Here is a 20941-nt window from a genome sequence, read left to right as displayed (position 1 = left end):
CCAGTTTGTGTTCATTTTTTATTTTAATTTAGCTGCATTAATGATGGATAAATATGTTACGGCACAATCTCATTGAGTCTGGAAACGCTGAAGCCCTTAATTCTAATCCTGCTAAGAATCAGAAACTACAGAAAGTTCATCAATACAGTGTTACATACCTGGAGTATGGTTTTATTCTGCTCCCATCAGATCACCAATGCCCTGTGTGACTTCTTTGTAACACAGTACTGTCTAATGAAGCCACAAAACCATTAAGATTCCAGGAACACTTCTGTAAAAGGCACCCTGAAAAGGCTACTTATGGTATTACTCAGCTCCAGAAGATGAAAGAAGCATTTGAAAAGCGTTGCACACTCGAGTCATTTGCCAAGAAACCTAAAAGTGACCTTGAGAGTGGCTTTACTGCTGCTTCGAACATTTCCAAAATGATAGCAAAGTGTGAAAAATCTCATACAATTGGGGAAAGATTAATAATGCCTGCGGTATAAGTGCTCAGTAAGTGCTATAAGCAATTGATTTAGTTATTTATTTTTACTTATTTTCTTCATATATTATGTATTACATTGAACTACTGCTGCTAAGTTAACAGATTTCACAATACATGCTGGTGATAATAAACCTGATTTGGATTCACTGCTCTCAAAATCGATGTTGTTGTTCAGTAGTTTAGTCGAGTCTGACTGTCTTCATGACCTCATGGACCAGGATACGGATGTGGACTGCCAGGCCTTTCTTTCGCTCAGATACTGCTGCTGCCCAGGTTGGGACCCAGCTGGGTTTGAACTCAGGATCATCTGCCTTGAAGTCCAGTGCCGATGCCACTACACCATGAGACAGCCCCTCAAAATCGATACCAGTATTTTTTACATCAATTCCTCTGAGTGAAAGCTCTGTAGCTTTTTGTATTGATGAAATGAGTGAAGGCATTGAGTATCATCTATGCACAGAGTTACAAAAAAACATAATTTGGGATACAACTGAATGAGTCAACTGTGTGAGACAATGAGGCATTGCCAATTGCATACATACAGTTTATCAATAATAGAAAAGTTTATGAAGAGATTCTCTTTTGTAAAAAGTTAAAACAAATATCAACAGAGAATCACTCTATGGTGAGCTCAAAATCTATATTGAGGATAAAGATATTCCAGTTAGGAACATGATTTCTTGTGCAACAGATGGAGCACCATATATGACAGATCGCCATGCTGGCTTAGTGGTATCTATGAAAAAAGAAACTCCAAGTCTCTTTGCAATCCATTGTGTAATTCATTGACAACATCTCACAGTCAAAAACCTCAGCCAGTGACTTTTTTCAAGTATGACTCTTGTAATATTTGCTATCAACAAAATTAAAGCTCATAACAGTGTGTTCCAACAGTTATGCCAAGTTAACAATGAAGAGTTTGAATGCTTGCTTCTTCACACTGACGTGTGTTAACTGTCAAAATCCTGCTGCTTAAAACATTTCTTTGATCTTTTTGACACCTGTGGTTGAATTTTTGCTCAAAGTTGACAAAAATTTGGGAAACAAGATTGAACTTCTATGGAAAATGTGGCATATCTAGCCAATCTAGCCAAAATGAAATTTCTAAATATGAAAAAGCAGGGTAAAAATTTCAATTTAATTCATGCAAAAAGTGCAGTGTTCACTTTTGATGGAAAATTGGAAATATATAAGCAAAACATTGGGAGAAAAATGTTCTCACAGTTACCCTGCATGGAAAGTATGGCACTCTCTTTTACAGATGGTGATTTGCAAGAGTACTGCTTATACCTGCAGTCACTGAATCGATTCAAGGATTTGAATGATCTGGAAATTCCAGACTAGTTAAGTAACCTATTTCTTTGCAAGGTGGAAGAACAGGATGAGAGCTTGCAAGAAGAAATTATCAAAATTCAGAATGATGAAGCAAAAATGCTTTTCAAAAATGTTGGCTTTTCTGGTATGTGGCTACACTGTCATGCAAAGTTTCCTAGTCTTTGGAGAGGAACTAAACTACTCTTCATTGTATTTCCATCCTCCTACCTGAAAGAGGCAGAGGCTAAAGTGCTTTAGGAGGGGTGTTGGACTAAAAAAAAGGGTTGGAAAACACTGTGCTACACTAACTGCTATGTTACCATACTACACTATTTTTGTGACTAATTGACACTATTTGTTTTCCCTTGTCAGGGACACTTTCAGAGAGGGATGTTTTGTTCTCCTTTGAAGGTGACAACAAGTAACATGCTTTGCTGAATGTGCTTTGCTTCTTGTTCCATCAGGGAGCAGACAGAACATCTCCAGAGCTGGGTTCAAGGGCTCTGTAGAGCACAGAATGGACTGGTGAAACTGTCACTGCATACAGCCCATTTGGACTCTGCCATACTTTTTAATACCATAAGACCATAAGGTATAGGAGCAGAATTAAGCCGTTTGTCCCATTGACTATTCTCTGCCATTTCATCATGGCCTATAGTTTCCTTTCTTCTGCCTCTCTCCCTTCCTGAAGGGAGGAGTGACATTTGCAATTTTCCAGTTTCCCGGAACAATTCCACAATCTGGTGATTCTCAAAAGATTGTTACTAATGCCTCCACCAGCTCTTCAGCCACCTTTTCCAGAAGTCTGAGGTGTACACCATCTGGTCCAGGTGACTTATCCACCCTTAGACCTTTCAGCTTCCCAAGAACCTTCTCTTTAGTTATGGTAACTTAATGTACTTCATGCCCCTGACACGTGGAACTTCCACTGTGAAGACTGATGAAAAATACTCTTTCATTTAATCCTCTATTACTACCTCTCCAGCATCATTTTCCAGCAGTCCGATATCTACTCTCACCTCTCCTTTACACTTTATGTATCCGAAGAAACTTTTGGTATCCTCTTTAATATTTTTGGATACCTTTAACTTCTTCAATACTTTTTAGTTGCTTTCTGTTGGTTCTTAAAAGCTTCCCAATCCTGTAACTTACCAGTATTTTTTTCTCTACTATATGTCCTCTTTGGCTTTTATATTGGCTTTGACTTCTCTTGTTAGTCAAGGTTGTGTTGTCTTTTCTTTAGAATACTTTTTCTTCTTTGGGATGTATATCTCCTGTGCCTTCCGAATTGATTCCAGAAATTCCAGCCATTGCCACTCTGCCGTCATCCCTGCCAGTGTTCTTTTCCAATCAATCTGGCCAACTCCTCCCTCATACCTCTGTAATTCCCTTCACTCCACTGTAATACTGATACATCTAACTTTAGCTCCTCTTTCTCAAATTTCAGGGTAAATTTGATCATATTACAATCATTTGCCCCTAAGGGTTCTTTTACCCAAGTTCTCTAATCAATTCTGGTTCATTGCACAACAGTCGATCTAGAATAACTGATCCTTTAGTGGAATCAACCATGAGCTGCTATAAAAAGCTATCTCATAGGTGCTCCAGAAATTCCCCCTCCTGTAATCCAGCACCAACCTGATCGTCCCAATCTCAGTGCATACTGAAATCCATCATGACTATTGTAACATTGTCCTTTTGGCATGCACTTTCTATCTCCCATTGTAATTTGTAGGTCACATCCTTACGAGTGTTTTGTGGTCTGTATGCATCAGGGTCTTTTCACCCTTGTATTTCCTTAGCTCTATCTACAATGAGTCAACACCTTCCAACCCTATGTCACCTCTTTCTAATGATTTGATTTCATTTTTTACCAACAGAGCAACGCCGCGCCCCTGCCTTCCTGCCTATCCCAAGAGGTATTGTTAAAACCGCCAGGTTACCTTTTCCTTAAGTTCAATAAAGAATGGTGGTTTGTTGTCCGCCGTATGACTGGAGACATGTGCGGGAGAGTTTTTAACGTGGAAAAGCCATTGCACTGGGACAGTTCCACACTCTTGACCTCAGAGGTCCGGAGGCAGTGATACGAGTAGTCGTCACAAACTGGGGTCTTCCTGGTTGCGGTGGATGACCATGACATCTTCTGTGCCCTTCGCTCTCCGCAGAATGTTACAGAAACACCTTCCTGGTTGAGTGATAACACCACAGAAAATTTTGCAAATTCAGCTCTCCTTTTCACAAGACTGCTAGCCAGTGGTGGAAGCTGAAAGTGAGAGTGACAAGCACTACCCACTACACTACCAGACTAGGGACATCACAACCACCATTTTAACACCATGTAGGTAATGTATATAACCATTGATGCACTTTCAATTACTCCAAAAGACTGGAAGTAGAGTAAATATAAGGTGTTGCTCCTTGTGCAGACAGGGTCCTTGGAGGGGAGGCTAGATTTGTGATGGACTGAACTGTGACCACCGTTCTCTTTCATTCCTGTGATGCGTGCGGAGAAGATGCTTTCTATGGCTGGTGAGGACCATTCCTGTGATGCGTGCGGAGAAGATGCTTTCTGTGGCTGGTGAGGACCATCTGGGACCTGCCAAGTTTCCTTAGCCTCCTGAGGAAGTAGCGGCATTGGCAACCACTGCATGCACCAACGTTGATTCTCGCACAGACGTGATACGGCCACCAGATGGCAGGGTAGCACAGGGGTTATGTTACCCACCAGCAACAGTACACTGCAGATACGAGGAAATCTGCAGATGCTGGAAATTCAAACAACACACACAAAATGCTGGTGGAACACAGCAGGCCAGGCAGTTTCCTGACGAAGGGTCTCGGCCCGAAACGTCGACAGTGCTTCTCCTTATAGATGCTGCCTGGCCTGCTGTGTTCCACCAGCATTTTGTGTGTGTGTTGTGTACACTGCAGATGCTGGGGTCAAATCAACACGTACAACAAGCTGGAGGAACTCAGCAGGTGGGGCAGCATCCGTGGAAACTCGCAGCACTCGAGTCCCAATCCCGGCGATTTTAAATGTGTAATTAAATATTGCAAAACCACTGTGGTCAGCATCAACCTGCACCACAAGAGGCTGCAGATGCTGGAATCTGGAGCAACACACGAGGTGCTGGTGGAACTCAGCGAGTCAGGCATGCGCAAGCATGAGAGTGGTGCATGGACTGTCTACATTTTGGAACCCTGCGTCTGAAATCGACCCAGAACGTCACTACCCATCGTGCTATCCAGTCTGCGTTCATCCACACGCCGTCTAGCCTATGTGTAACTCCAGACCCGTGCCTCAGTGACACAGCAAGTAGATCATCCTCATGGCGCCAGCAAAACGTGAACGAAGAGATTCTGCAGATGGGGCAAACTTGAGTAACACGCGTAACGCAGGAGAGATTCAGTAAGTCAGGCATCATCTATAAAGGAACTGAACAGTCGGCGTTCCGGGCCGAGACCCTTTATCGGTCCTGCTGAATTCCTCCAGCATTTTGCGTATGTTGCTTTCAACTAGTGCAACACGAGTTCCAACCCGACCTCCGATGTGCTCCGCCATCTTGTGTTCCGTACGGGCCAGTAGCTGGGCACCCCTCATGCATTCCTGGGTCGTAGAATCGCGGAAGAACATGACGAGAACGTGGGATGGTGAGGAGGGATCAGTTAGAGGGGAAATCAGTGAAGTGGGTAGGAGGAGGGTTGCTCCGTGAATCAGAAACAGGCATATGTCTTGTTTGGTGACAGCAGTGTAGTGCGAGACATTTAAAAACTACTATAAGTTACAGTTAATTAAAAAATACAAAAAATAGGAATTACGAAATAGTGTTCATGGGTTGACGGACCGCTCTCTGTTGGCGGAAGGGAAGCAGCTTCCTGGGTACAGTACCACGGTAGCACAGCGATTAGCGCGGCGCTGTTACAACTCAGGGCTTTCCAAAGTTCAAAGTAAATTTGATTAAGAAATTACATATACGTCACTATATACAGCCCTGAGATTCATTTTCTTGCCGGCATACTCAGCAAATCTGGAGAATAGTAACTGTAACAGAATCAGTGAAAGATCTACTGAAGACAACAAACTGGGCAAATGGAAAAATAAATAAATAGCAATAAATAACAGGAACATGAGATAACAAGATAGAGTCCTTAAAAAAGATCATTGGTTGAGGGAAAATCTCAATGGATGGACAAGTGAGTGGAGTTAACCCCTTTTGTTCAAGAGCCTGGTGGTTGAGGGGAAGTAACTGTTCTTGAGCCTGGTCGTTGAGGGGAAGTAACTGTTCTTGAGCCTGGTGGTGCGAGTCCTGAGGCACCTGTACCTTCTACCTGTTGGCTGCAGGGAGAAGAGGGCTTGAGCTGGGTGGCGGGGATCTCTGATGATGGATGCTGCGTTCCGGTGATGGCGTTTCATGTAGATGTGTTCAATGTAGAGAGGGTTTTACATGTGATGTACTGTACTGGGCCAAATCCACTATCTTTTGTAAGATTTTCGTTCAAAGATATTGGTGTTTCCATACGAGGCCGTGATACAGCTAGTCACTACTCTCCACTGCACATCAATAGAAGTTTGTCAAAGTCTTAGACGTCATGCTGAATCTCCGCAGACTCCCAAGGAAGCGGGGTCGCTGCCGAGCTTTCGTCAGTTACGAGCTGCGTCCAGGACAGGTCCTCTGGATTTGAAGTTGCTAACCCTCTCCACCTCTGACCCTCCGATGAGGTGCGGCGCATGGACCTCTGGTTTCCCTCTCATGAAGTCTACAGTCAGCTCCTTGGTCTTGCTGAGTGAGAGGTTGTTGGCATGACACCACTCGGCCAAAATTCAGTCTCCTTCCTGAATGCTGATTCATCGTCGCCTTTGATTCGGCCAACAGTGGTGACATCAGCGAACTTGAATACGGTATCGGAGCTGGGCTTAGCCACACGGTTATAGCTGGAAAGCGAGTAGAGCAGACAGTCTAGTGGTGCACCTGCGGAGATCCTGGAGATGTTATTGCCAATCCGAATGAGTGAGGTCTACAAGTGAGGAAGTCCAGGATCCAATTACATAAGGAGGCATAGAGGCAAATGTCTTGGAGCGTACTGATTAGTTTTGAGTGGATGATAGCATTGAATGCTAAGCAGTAATCGATAAACAACATCCTGATATTTTTTGTCCAGATTTTGAGAAGTTCAGAGTTCATTTCCGTTCTGTAAAGAGTTTCAGTACGTGCTCCGTGTGATACATGGGTCTTCCCCGGGCGCTCGCGTCAGAGGTACCGCTGGTCACAGTAAATTGTCCCCATTAGGTTCGGGTTGCTGGGGTGGCGTTGCTGGACGGACCGGAAGGGCTGCATTGCTAAATGAATGAATGAAAAGTGAATGAATAAATAGACAGACAGATAGGTTCATAGGTAAAATGTTGACTGTGTCTCTTCAGGTTCTTTTACCTCTTTCCCGATGGTATATTATAGATGGACCGAATGTCCAGCTTCTGTGTCTCGGGAAAATATGGAAACATTTTGTGAAGTTGGAAACCCTCTTTCTCCTTCGTGTGGAGTGTGTTTCATTTACACGGCCACCGGATGGCAGCAACGCCCCATTAAGCTTGTGGTGTGTCACATGCAAACCAAATCTTCACACTCACTACAAGTTGATGTCTTATCGTAGATTCTTGTCCCAGAGCCAACTGCACTTTCCCACCTTCCCAACAACATGATCCTCCATCCTGATAAAAGGAGTGTGTGGGAGGGTGTGGAGGCGGAGAGGGTGTTGGATGGAGGGAGCGAGAAGGGGAATGGTCTCGGCCCGAAACATCGACTGTTTATTCCCCTAATATTAGATTAGATATTAATCTATTATGCTGAGTTACAGCATTTTATGCGAGTTTAATATTTAACCCTGGCAGAATTAGAGCCGGCCTACTGTATTTGACACGATTAACACTGATCCCATTCTATTCTTTCTCACAAATACCCCCACCCACACACTATAAGACCATAAGAGATAGGAGCAGAAGTTCCGCTCCGCCGCTCAACTATGGGCTGATCCAATTCTTCAGTCATCCACACTCCTCCGCCTTTACCCCACACCCTTTGATGCCCTTGGCTAATCAAGAACCTGTCTCTCTCTGCTTTAAATACACCCAATGATCGGGTCACTGGCGGCAGTTGACAGTGGTACGCTTGTAAACTTAAACGGCTGCATCATGGGCACTAACCTCTATAGCATCCAGGACATCTTCATAAAGCGGCATCCATCATTAAGGAGCCCCACCGCCCAGGACATGCCTTGTTCTCACTACTACCATCGGGAAGGAGGTACAGGAAGCTGAAGGCACACACTCAGCGATTCAGGAACAGCTTCTTCCCCTCTGCCATCAGATTTGTGAATGGACACTGAACCCTCACTACATTTTATTTATAGTTTGCAATAGTTATTTAACTATTATATGTATAGTATATACCTGCACACTAACTGTAATTCGCAAACACGAGGAAATCTGCAGATGCTGGAAATTCAAGCAACACACACAAAATGCTGGTGGAACGCAGCAGGCCAGGCAGCATCTATAGGAAGAAGATTCGTCAACGTTTCGAGCCCAGACCGTTTCCTGGCGAAGGATTTTGTGTGTGTAGCACTAACTGTAATTAACTGTTTTCCCTCCATTATCATACATTGTATCGTTCTGCTGCCGCAAAGGCAACAATTTTCACGACATGTGCCGGTGATATGAAACCTGCTCCTGATTCTGACGTGGCTCTGGGAGCACGCAGGAAACCGGAGCACGCAGGAGGAAATCCACGCAGCCTCTGAGAGAACGTGTCAACCTGACAGGGGCAGCGCTTGTTCCAACCCAGTTCGGCGGAGCCGTGTCATTCCAAGAGGCATGTTCTGTTGGTGGTACTGTACACGGGGTGTGGACTAAAGGTGGGGGAGGAGGGGGCTGAGGGTTCCGTGTGATGGATGAGGTTGCCGGTGGAAAGAGAGAAGGAAGGAAGTGGGAAGAAAGAGAGTAGAAGTGGGGAAAGGGAGAGGGAGGAGGAGGAAGGGGAGAGGGAGGAGGAGGAAGGGGAGAGGGAGAAGGAGGAAGGAGAAAGCAGTGGGAGAAGAAGGGGAGAAAGAGGGAGGATGGGAGGTAGGAAAGGAGAAGTAGGGAGGGAATGGGGAATGGAGAGGGCGTGGGAAGGGAGAGAGAATGAGGAATGGAGAGGAGGAAGTGGGGGAGTAGGAGCATGGGAAGGGGATGGGTTACTGCAGGGGGAGGTAATGGGGAGAGGAAGGCATGTGAGAGGGATAGAAGAGGAGGAGTGAATGCGGGAGAGAAGAGGGAGATAGGAGCGCAGAAGGAATGGGGGTGCGGAAGGGAGCCAGAGGAGGGAAGCAGGGCGGCCCGAGGTCTGGGGGTGGAGATCCCGAGCGGCAGGACCGGGCAGATGGGACGGGCGTGTCTACGGGAGCGGCCCCCTCCCCCGGGGCTGTGAGGGAATGTTAGTGGGTGGTGTCGGGGTGCAAGAAACAGCTGCTCCACAGTCACCGCCCCCAGCCCGGCCTCGCCCCTCCCCGGATTGACTGTAACCCGAGCCGGAGCGAGGCAGTGTGGCTCCGGGCAGCAACAGGCGCACAGCTGCCGGTCGGAATCCTCTGACCCGGTACTGCAGGAGACAGAGTGTCTGGGGAGAGGAGAAAGAGGTGGCACGGAGAGGAGATATAGACGCGGGGGGTGGGGGGAGAGAGAGTTATACAGGCAGTGGGAGAGAGAGAAATGAGATGAAGGGGAGAAACGATACAGACGGGGGTGTGGGGAGAGAGGAATGGAGGGGTGAGAGAGAGAGAGGGGATACAGACAGACAGGTGTGAAAGAGGACGGGGAAGGGGGAAGGTCTGGAGACGAGGAAAGAAGGAGGGAGTACGGAGGAAAGTAAAGTGGGGAGGTGGGCAAGAGGGTAGGGGCATGTGGATAAATCTCTCCACCAGTACTCAATACCCATACCAACAAAGATGGGCTTCTGTGGCACTTCCATTGATAGTATGGGGACATCTATCCCCTCCCCTCTCGCCCTCCTCCCCTTCCCCTCCGCATCCCCTCTCCTCTCTCCCTCCCCTCCATTACACTCCCTATCCCATTTCCCCCTCCCTTCCTGTCTTCCCTTTCCCTTCTCCTTTTCCCTCCCCTCCTCCCCAACACCTCTCTCCTCCTTTCCTCCTTCTCATTCTCCCCCTTACCCCTCCAAACCCCCTTCCCCACCCCACACCCCTCTTCTTCTCGGGAATTGCTGATGACCTGTTAGAGGTGCAAATGGAGGAAACTAAAGGATAAGGGAAAAGAGATTGGAGAGAGGGGAGGAATGATAGGGTGGAGGGAGGAGTGAATGAGGAGAGATTGGGGAGAGGTGAGGAATGATAGGGTGGAGGGAGGAGAGATTGGGGACAGGGGAGGAATGATAGGGTGGCGGGAGGAGCGAATGAAGAGAGGTTGGGGAGAGGGGAGGAATGATAGGGTGGAGGGAGGAGCGAATGAGAAGGGAGGAATGATAGGGTAAAGGGAAAGATGAGAATTAGAGATGTGGTGGAAAATGGATGGAAAGTGTAGGGGAAGAGGGAGAAATTAGGGAGAGGGGAGAGAGGAGGGGAAAAGATGGAAGGGGTGAGAGGAGGGAAGAGAGTTGGAGAGGAGACAAAGAGATGGATTGTGAAAGAGAGAAAGAAAGTGAGAGGGATGGGGAGGGAGGAGGGAAGGAAGATTACGTTAGCTAGGAGAGAGGAGTGAACGGGGAAAGCAGGGGGGGTGAGAGGGGACAGGATGAGAGTGTGGATAAAGGAATGAGAGTGTGGATAAAGGAATGAGAGAGGAGAAGGTGTCCTCAAAGAAGATCAGAGCTTTCGAGGTCGTCATGGGACAGACACGAGAGGGGATGATTTGCAAGGCCCCCAGGAGAGGACAAGGGAGAGGGGCTGATGGGATAGCAGTGGTTTAATAGGTGGAATTGCCTCTTTCTATTCCCTGGCAATGCTAATGATTCTAATATGAAAGTGCCCTCTAAACTTCTTACCATAAACACGTGATCTCTAGTTCTTGACACCTTAAATCTGAAGTAAAATTGTTAGCCGTGTCTGGGGCTACCCCCCCCCCCCCAACCCCGCCCTCCCAAATACCAGTCATGCGACCTTTCACATACACATCAGAGTGTCTGGCTCAATCCACAAAGTGCTGGAGCAACATAGCAGGTCAGGCAGCAAATAAACAACCGACGTTTCGGTCCGAGACCCTTCTTCGGGACTGGGAGGAGAAGCCTGAGAGCCTGACATTTAAAGTCTTGAAGAAGAGTCTTGGTCCGAAACGCCGACTGTGTATTCATTTCCATGGATGCTGCCTGACCGGCCGAATTTCTCCCGCATTTTGTGTGTGCGTTGCTTTGGATTTTCAGCATCTGCAGTTTCTCGAGTTTATAATCCCCTTATCCAATAGGTTGGACTGAATGACTGGCAGCCAGACCCTGGCCAGCAGCCAGTAAGTAGCGTGGCATCGAAGTAGCCCGTAATTGGACAGAAGTGTTGCTGCGTTTAATCTTGCTCTCTGAGTGAGAGCTGTGGTATGTGGGTGCGCAGGCTGATGCCGCTTGGAACAACGCCGTGAGGAGTCACCATCAATCAGAGATAAGAAAGAGATCACAGAGGCGAATCTATTGTTGTGTAAAATAAATATTTTCTTTCCAGAGCTACACACAAAGTGCCGGAGGAACTCAGCAGGTCAGGAAGCATCTATGGAGGGGACATCACTCCATTCCAGGACATCCGAGGTGTCCCCTTTTACCAGAAAACAGGTCCTCCCTTCCACTGTTATCAGTGCAGCCGTCACCCGCATCTCCAGCATTTCACAGGCATGTACCCTCATCCCACCCCCAATGACACAACAGGCATAGGATACCCCTTGTCCTCACCTACACCCCACGAGGCTTTGCACTTGATACATCATTCTCCACCACTTTCGCCACGTCTAACGGGATCCAGACATCGGACACATTTTCCCCTCGCCGCGCCTCCCATCCCGTTTCCGGGCTCCACGGGGTTCGCACACTGCGCAGCTCCCTTGTCCGCCCGTTGACCCCTTTCCAGGCACGTCTCCCTGCAAATGTGTGAAGTGTTACAGCCACCCAACACCTCCTCAGAGTCACAAGTACAAACGGTGAAACACATCGTCTGCGCCGACGACCAACGTAGTTTGACACTGTGCTGGGGGCAGACCGCAAATGCCTCTCCACTTCCGGCGCCACCCACAGCATGCCCAAAACTCACGAATTCTTACCCGCAGGGACACCGCAGTAGCCTCACTCGGTGAACACAAGGCACTGTATGTGCGGAGAGACCGCCAACGAGTTCGTTTAACACCCTGTATGACTTTTGTATGTTTTCCAACAACACCCCCCCCCCCTCCCACCTTTGCCGTTCCATCTTTGACCTCAGTACCACTGCCCTGCATAGCCCTTTGGGGCGGTTTACAGAGGCCAGCGAACTCGACACCCGGCACCTCTTTGGGACGCAGCACCGGAGAGAAATGGACGCGGTCAGAACGCGGGGAGACCACGTGAACTTCACGCACGCAGACGGCGCCGGAGGACAGGATCAATTCCCGGTGTGTGGAGCGGCGGGGCTCCAGAGTCCCAACAAGATCACTCACATCTGGACAGAGGGTAACAATTAGTGTTTCCCATCGATGACTTACATTAATTTCGTCCAGTTGAGGAGGTAATCTCCAGGGAGCCGAGGCCCTGCTCTGCTTAATCGATCTCTCAACCAAACACCAAGTTTATGCAAAGCTATTTTGTGACGTTGAATCTTATCACTTGACTCCTTTAATATATAATATAGTGTCTTGAATGTCCTCGCTGTTCTGTCTGAGTGTGCTGTGTCTCTTGGGTAGGGAATTCCACAAGACGGAAGAAACATCAAACAAACCAGCCTCCCATCCAACTACACTTCAGCCGCCAACATAGGGGGTCCATGTCTATCTCTACACAGGGACCTTAGCATCCTGCTTATTCTCTCTTCTCCCCTCTTCTGTCGGACATCAGCCATATCTCCAAATCTAAACAGCATCATAGGAAATAGCCTCCCACAACCCATCACCTACCACATTGTACTTGCTCATCCCCTCCCCCCACCTTATTAAGTGCCATTACAAAGACGGCACAGCACCACCTCAACTTTCTGAGAAGTTTGTGAAGATTCGGCATGACATCTAAAACTTTGAAAACTTCTCCAGATCTGTAGTAAAGAGTATATTGGCTGGTTGCATCGTGGCCTAGTATGGAACCACCAATGACCTTGAATGGAAAAGCCTACAAAAAGTAGTGGATATGGCCCTGTCTATCAAGGGTAAAGCCCTCCCCACCTCTGAGCACATCTACACTGTCTCAGGACAGCAGCAACCATCATCAAGGACCCCCCCCCCCCCCCAGTCTCTCTTCTTGCTGCTGCCATCAGGAAGAACGTACAGGAGCCCCAGGACCCACACCACCAAGTTCAGGAAGAGTTATTATGTCTCGGCCATCTGGCTCTTGATCAGAGGAGATAACTTCACTTAACATCATGCCTCTCCTCCCCCCACCCTCCATCACTGAACTGCTCCCTCAGGATTTTGTATGCCTCTGCAAGATCATCCCTCACTGTCCTACACTCTAGTGAATAAGATAAAGATTTACTTTCTTTGTCCCATCTACATCAAGACCCAGTGCACCATTTGCATCAACAACCAACACAGTCCGAGGATATGCTGGGAGCCACCCACAAGTGTCACCGTGCTTCCAGTGCCAAAATAGCTTGCTCACAATTTAGGAATCCTACCGCATACTTCCTTGGAATGTGGGAGGAAACTGGAGCACCCAGAGGAAACCTACCTGGTCACGAGGAAAATGTAGAAACTCCTAACAGAGAGCAGCAGTAATCAAAGCCCAATCACGATCTCTAGCATTATAAAGTGTTACACTAATTACACTACCATGACATATCTATACGACTATGCTGCCCTCACACTACTGTACCACCATTAAAGTCCCGGCCTGTCCAACTTCCCACTACAGGAGTTGGGCCAAGCGGCTGTTTCAGTGCTGTATGACTATGTAACAAGTTGCAACTGGTTGTTTAGGATGTTGCTTTGTGACCTGGGAGGTCATGGAATTACTACTCCAATCTCTCAAGGGACATGATGATTTTTTTTCAAACGCGATTAGGAGTAAACTCCAGGGACGATCTGCTGTTACAGGTCAGAAAGCAGAGCGTATTTATACATGCTGAGCCGAGAGAACACAGAGGCTGGAACCTAGAGCAATGGATTGTGGAGGGGCTGAGGAGATTGTGGATGCTGGAATCCAGAGCAACAAACAAGCTGTTGGAGGAAGTCAGTAGGTCAAGCAGCTTCAGTGTGCTCCAATAGGGTGAATGTACATGGTCCTATCCTCAGGAAAGAGTCAAAATCCAGAGGGCGTAAGCCTAAGGTGAGAGTTGATAGAATAGAATGGACCTGAGCTCCCAGAGAAAATGGTCGAGACAGATACAGGAATAACTCTTAAAAGACATTTGGACAGGTGCATAGATAGGAAAGAATTAGAGCAAGGGTCCGTAACCTCTTTCATATGCCATGGACCCCTTTGGCAGTCTGGTGAAGACTCTGAATCCCTTCACAGAATAATGCATATAAAATAAAGTACACAGGATTACAACAGAAACCAATGATATTGAAATACAGTGATCACAATAAAAAAACATATTTCTGATATAGTAATATTTCTTTATTAACACATTCAATGGGCCAAATAGCCTAATTCTGTTCCTATGCCTTATGGTCATTCTGCAGACCCTCTGGTTTAGGGTTAAGAACCTCTGCTTTTGGGGCTGTTTGTGGGCAAATAGGAACAGTTTGAATGAGGGCATAGACCAAATGGCCTCTTTCCGTGGATGTCTGACTCTATGAGGTAAGGTTTCAACTCAAAAAGTTGACAATTTCTTTCCGCCACAGATACTGCTCGGCCTCCTGAGCTTTTCAGCAGATTGTTAGTCGCTATTGCTTTTGTCACTTTGTGTAGAAATAGCTTTTGAAAGAAGCTAGATAGGCTGGGATTTTCTTTTCAACAGGACATGCAAGTTTGAGGGATGACCTTACAGAGGATAAGTATAATGAGAAAGGTAGTTAAGTTGAATAGTCACAGTCTTTTTGCCAGCGAAGGGGAGTCCAAAACTGGAGGGCAAATGTTTAGGGTGAAAGGAGAAAAATTAAACTGGTGCTGAGGGTCAATAAGTGTGGTGTGTATATGAAGTGAATTGGCAGAGATAGTGGAAGATGCAGATGAAGTGACAATATTTAAATGACTCTTAGACATGTTAATTGATAGGAAAAGTTTGAAGGGATTTGGGCCAAATGCAGGTAAATGGGTCTAGATTAGATGGGCATTTTGGTTGGCATGAGAATGGTTGGGCGGAAACATATGTATCCGTACTATTTTGCCCTTTGATTATTTTTACACAGAGTGTGGTAAGTGCCTGGGTGCGTTGTCTGGTGTGGTCGTAGAGGCAGATATGATAGAAATGCTCAAGAAGCTCTTCAGCTATGGGTCGCTTGGTAGTGCAACGGGTAGTGTAATGCTATTACAGCACCAGTGGCCTGGGTTCGTTTGGTAGCACAACAGTTAGTGTAATGCTATTACAGCACCAGTGACCTGGGTTAATTTGGCAGTGCAATGGTTAGTGTAATGCTATTACAGCACCAGTAGTGTAATGGGTTCATTTCCGCCGGTGTTTGTAAGTTCTCCCAGTGACCATGAAGATTTCCTCCAGGTGCCCCACTTTCCTCCCATATTCCAAAGACATGCAGGTTTGTAAGTTGAATGGTCACATGGGTGTAATTGGACGGCATGAGCTTGGAAGGGCCCACTGCTGTGCCGTATCTCTGAATAAACTAAACAAGTAACATGCAGGAAATGCAAGGATATGGACGTTGTGTTAGCTGAAGGGATGAGTTTAGTTGGGCATTTACAGTAATTCAATTGGTCTGGTACAACAATCTGGGCCAAAGAGTCTGTTCTATGTTCTGTCTTCTGTATTGTATATTCTGTGTTCCAGGATCTTCTGTATGTTCTGTATTCTACATTCTATGTTCTATTGTCTATGCTCTATGTTCTATCCACTTTTCCAGGCGAGTGGAGCTTGTTCCTTCACCCCCACCCCCTGGACTTGCCAATGGCGGATAGGTCTTGAGGTGAGACACTCGGTCACCCTGCCTTTTCAGGACACCATTAACACCTGAATTTCATAGGCTGAACCACAAGGAGCAAGTGCATTCGCTGGGATCCCGGGAACAGGTAGGTGTGTAGCGAAAGCTCACAGCATGGAGCAGCTGCTTAGGCTCCAGATCTGGCAGTGTTCTGCTCTTCCCCTGTACAGCTGTTTAGAAACCATCGAACGAACGGTTAGGATCAAAGCACTCTCCTTTGTCCCCAGCTGTTGCCCATGTGTTCTGATCTCTTCCTCATGGGAAAAGGTGAGGAAGCAGGGAGTGGAAATTGCTGCCAGCTGTCTGCTTGTGGAATGGCCTGGCAATGTAAGGGTCTCAGATGTCCGCAGGACACACAGCATTTCGTTTTGCAAGGCAGCTGGCTCTGTCCTCCTCTAGCCGGATCATTAAACTCGTGGCTACAGTCTCCACTGCAAGACATCTGAAAAGTAAGTTGTCTGTGTTTAGTGCTGAGCCCACACCTCCAGAACTCTACCTGGATCCCAGTTCATGATGCCCGGCAGGTACTTACCCTTCAATTCTAATCAACAAGCTCCAAGCCCTGGGCATGTACACCTCCCTCTGCAACTAGATCCTTGACTTCATCACCGGGAGACTACAATCTGTGTGGATCAGAAATACCATCCCCTTCTATCTGACAATCAACATTGGCACACCTCAAGTATGCGTGCTTACTGCATTACTCTTGTTACACCCATGATTGTGTGGCCAAGCACAGCTCAAACAGCATCTCTAAATTTGCCAATGATGCAAGTATTGTTGGCAGAATTTCAGATGGTAGCGGTACCAGGCAAGATAGACCAGCTGGTTGAGTGGTGTCACAGCAACACTTTTGCACTCATTGTCGGTAAGACCAAGGAATTGATTGTGGACTTCAGAAGGGGAAGTCAAGGGAATACTTACCAGTCCTCATCGAGAGATCAGCAGTGGAAAGGGTGAGCAGTTTCAAGTTCCTGGGTGTCAAAATCTCTGAAGATCTATCCTGGGCTCAATGTATTGATGCAATTACAAAGAAGACACGACAGCAATTATATTTCATTAGGTGTTTGAGGAGAATGGGTATGTCACCAAAGGTACTTGCAAATTTCTACAGATGTACTGTGAAGTGCATACTAACTGGCTGAATCATGGTCTGGTATGGAAGGGCCACTGCACAGGATCAGAAAAGGCTGCAGAAAGCTTTCAACTCAGCCAGCTCCATTATGGACACTAGCTTCCCCAGCATTCAGGGCACTTTCAAAAAGGCGGCATCCATCATTTATAGTTCTTCTTATTATATATTGCTACCGCAAAACCACAAATTTCACAACATATACCAATGATATTAAACATGATTCTGATTATGGAAAGGAATAAACAGTCAAGTCCTGATGAACTATTTCAGCCTGAAACGTCATCTGATCTATTGAGTTCCTCCAAAATTTTGTATGTGTTGTACAAACATGCTTCTTCAACACCGTAATTGTTCAACATTCAAATTGTTCAAAGTAAGTTTATTATCAAAGTACATGTATGTCACCAGGTACTACCCTGAAGTACACTTCTTGTGGGCATTCACTGTAAATACAAAGAATCAATGAAAAACTACACATAACAAGACAAATAGCCAATGCATAAAAGACAACAAACTGTCCAAATATGAAAATAAAAAATGCAAAACGATAATAATAAAAAAGCAATAAACATTGAGAACATGAGATGAAGAGTCCTTGAAACTGAGTCCATAGGCTGTGGGAGCAGTTCAGTAATGGAGCAAGTGAAGTTATCCACTCTGGTTCAATAGCCAAATGGTTAGAACTCTGTCCCTGAACCTGGTGGTGTGGGTCCTGAGGCTTCCTTCCTGAAGGCAGCAGCAAGAAGAGAGCATGGCCTGGATCGTGGGGGTCCTCAATAATGGATGTTACTTTCCTGTGACAATGCTCCATTTTGATGTGTTCAGTGATGGAGTGCTCTGTGTAGATGGCTCAAAGACAGAGAGGGATTTATCCACTACTTTTTGTAGGCTTTTCTATGCAAGGGCACTAGTGTTTCCATACCAGGCCATGACCAGGCTATGCTCCACCATGCATCCTACACTGGCAACTCTGTCCAGATACCAGCCACTCTGTGTGTAAACAACTTGCCTCTCAGATTCCTTGTAAAACTCCTCCCTCTCACCTTAATCAAGAGCTCTCTTGTTTCTGATAGTACAAGAACAAAGATATCACATCGGCACTATTTTATTTTTCTCTGTCAGGTGACCTCTCAGAAGCCCATAATTCAGGGTAAACAAGCCCATTCACTCCCCTCTAACTAAAGCTGACTGATTCAGGCAACATGCTGGTGAATCTCCTCTGCACACTCTCCAATGCAACCAGAACGCAGAGTGCGTTCCATCTACAAAACACTCCGCTGTTACTTGCCCAGGCTACTCCCAAAGGCACAAAACTCCCCCTGAGATTCATTTTCTTGCAATCTTATAAATTGAAACAAAAATGCAATAGAATTTTGCGGAAACTGTACATAAATAGACAAATAACAATAATACTGATGTTTTGAGTTGTAAAGAATCCCTGAAAATGAGTCTGTAGACTGTAGTTTTCCCAACAGTTTAGTTTGTTTTAGATTTCCAGCATCTTGCTGTCTTTTTGCTGAGCTGAATCAGCGTTGACCTCCTCCCCCAAGTCTGTGTCCACGCACAGAAATAATCGCCGAGGGGACTGTGTTATTTTTACCCCGACCGTGCCGCCTGTTTTAACAGGTTGGCGCTGAGCCCATCATCTAGGCTGATTGATGGAGGCGCCTTAATGAGAGTGTGGGAGGGGATAGAGAGAGTGGTAATTGAGGACGGGGGTGGGGGAGGGCAAGGTTGTGGGGACGGGGAGGTGCGTAGCGATGCCTTGCCAGCAGCGAGAGCGCTTCGGAGCTTCCAGTCGGTGCGAAGCAGCGGAGGCAGACACAAAGGAGAGGCGGATCAGGCGGCGACAGCGCGGGTTTGGGACTCGGGTACAACATTCCGTCTAGCCCACTCCCCTCTGCGGTCGAAAGTTCGATCACTGTCCGGGCAGCTAGAGAGAGAGAGGTGTCCATGGAGACGGCGAGTGCTTGCTGGCGTCCACTCAGCTGGGGATGAAGGATCGTGACCCACTGATACCAACCCTTCCTCTCGCCCGCAGAGCCGGCTGCCGGAGGTCAGTGTGTCAGCGTTATTGTGTCTTAGTTTGTTGGCAGGGTGCTTGTCCTTGGGTTGTGCCTAGAATCGGGGACACCTGACAGATGCACTTCGGCCCATTGACCCCCTAATTTCGCCCTCTGCCCTACTCCCTAACACCCTCACCTTACTCAACACAGTCGGGACAATTTGCAACCCGCTCTGTTGTGTGAACGGGAGGAAACCGTTACACTAGGCAAACTTCGGTAGGCGCCAAAGGTGGGGATGAAGCCCTTCGGCCCGCCAGTATCCATCCTGTTAATCACTTTAGCCTGCTATATTGTGGGGAAAGGGAGAGGATATGTGAGGGGTTAGGGTGCATCACCCCTACACATTTGACCTTACAACTATGGCCCCTAGTTTTTCCCAAAATTTCACTTTGCGGAAGACGTCTCCATCACACCAGTCCGTCACAAGAAGCGGACCATTTATGACTAATATTTCCTCAACATATGTTTGGCAGATATCTTTAAACTGGTGTTGTACCTACTTCCCCTGACCCCTTGCAGACTCCCGATCGGGAAGACGTGCAAGGTCTGAAATATCCCCAAATCACCCATCTTTTCTCTTGCCGGGAGGGTCACCCAAAAATATTACCTTTTTCATTTTCTCTTAGGACTTCGAACTGGTGTCAATTCTACCCAGCCCCCATTCCAGATCTTTGACTCACTGACCATCTCATACCAGCAGTTTAATGTCAGCCGATTTCCATATTTTGCCCTCTCTTGAGTAAAGCGCCCCTGATTTATCTCCTTTAAAAAATATATTCTTGTTGTAATTTACAGCTTTTTATGCCTTGCATTGTCCTGCTGCCACAGAACAATAAATCGCATCACATTTGTCGGGATACTAAACCTGATTCTGATTCTGGTGGGAGAGATCTCTATTGTTGAACGATTGAGGCACAGGGCAGGGGCATTGTAGCAGAAGTGGTGAGGTGGACCTCACACTCCTCTCATTGGACTAGAGGAGGTAGGGCTGCCCAATAGAAGGGTCACTTCCTCACAGCTCCGGAGACCTAGGTTCTCCTGTCTGTGTGGAGTCTGCACGTTCCCCCAGTACCTGGCGAGTTTTCCCCAGGTGCTCCAGTTACCTCCCACTCCCAAAGACATGCAGGTTAATTGGTTAATTTGTTGCTTTAACTTGCTCGTGGTGTATAGATGAGGGGTAGTATCTGGGGGTGGGGGTAATATTGAGGGAATATGGGGAGAAAACAATAGGATTAGTGTAGGATTGGGGTAAATGGGTGCTTGATTGTTGGCATGAACTTGGTGGGCAGAAGGGCCTGTTGCTATGAGGAGAGGAAGCCAAGTTTTGGACTCTGCTGCTACCAGGCATGAGTGTGAGGCTGCTTTTATGTGTATCTTATTGTGTGCATGTGTAAAAAAGTGAAATTCATTTTCTTACAGTTTTTTACCATGAAATACAAACGTTTGTAAGAAACACAGTAGAATTTATGTGTATGTGTGACAGAAAGACTTATTTTTGTGGGTCGCTGCACGTGTGTGTGTGTGAGTGAGAGGGGGGCATTGGCCAAGATATATAAAGTTCCACCCTTACCCTCCCAAACAAAGACAGGATCCTCTGGGAGTATCACCTGGAAATGAGGGCATTCCACATAAGTATTGGTTTTACCTACTTGTGTCCTGGTGACAATGTAGAATTGGGAATTTTTGCATTTGTC

The 20941-nt window shown here is 46.8% G+C and overlaps 1 protein-coding gene and 1 long non-coding RNA gene across 2 annotated transcripts in view; one reads left to right on the top strand and one right to left on the bottom strand.

Moving 5' to 3' along the window:
* Positions 1-304: 304 nt before the first annotated feature.
* On the bottom strand, positions 305-12352 carry LOC140718401 (uncharacterized). Its single transcript, XR_012096680.1, has 4 exons — positions 12087-12352; positions 11722-11906; positions 3745-7139; positions 305-937 (listed from the first exon to the last, which is right to left on the bottom strand). It is a non-coding gene; the product is annotated as an uncharacterized lncRNA (long non-coding RNA).
* A 6589-nt stretch (positions 12353-18941) lies between these two features.
* LOC140718375 (discoidin domain-containing receptor 2-like) overlaps positions 18942-20941 on the top strand; it is a 136311-nt gene continuing 134311 nt past the window's right edge. Inside the window, exon 1 of the mRNA XM_073032033.1 lies at positions 18942-19237. The gene's annotated coding sequence lies outside the window, so the exon portion shown is untranslated. The remainder of the gene's footprint in view (positions 19238-20941) is intronic.

The sequence above is a fragment of the Hemitrygon akajei genome, chromosome 2 (genome assembly GCF_048418815.1).
Source record: "Hemitrygon akajei chromosome 2, sHemAka1.3, whole genome shotgun sequence".
Classification (NCBI taxonomy): Eukaryota; Metazoa; Chordata; class Chondrichthyes; order Myliobatiformes; family Dasyatidae; genus Hemitrygon; species Hemitrygon akajei.
This window is presented reverse-complemented; position numbering and strand designations above follow the sequence as displayed.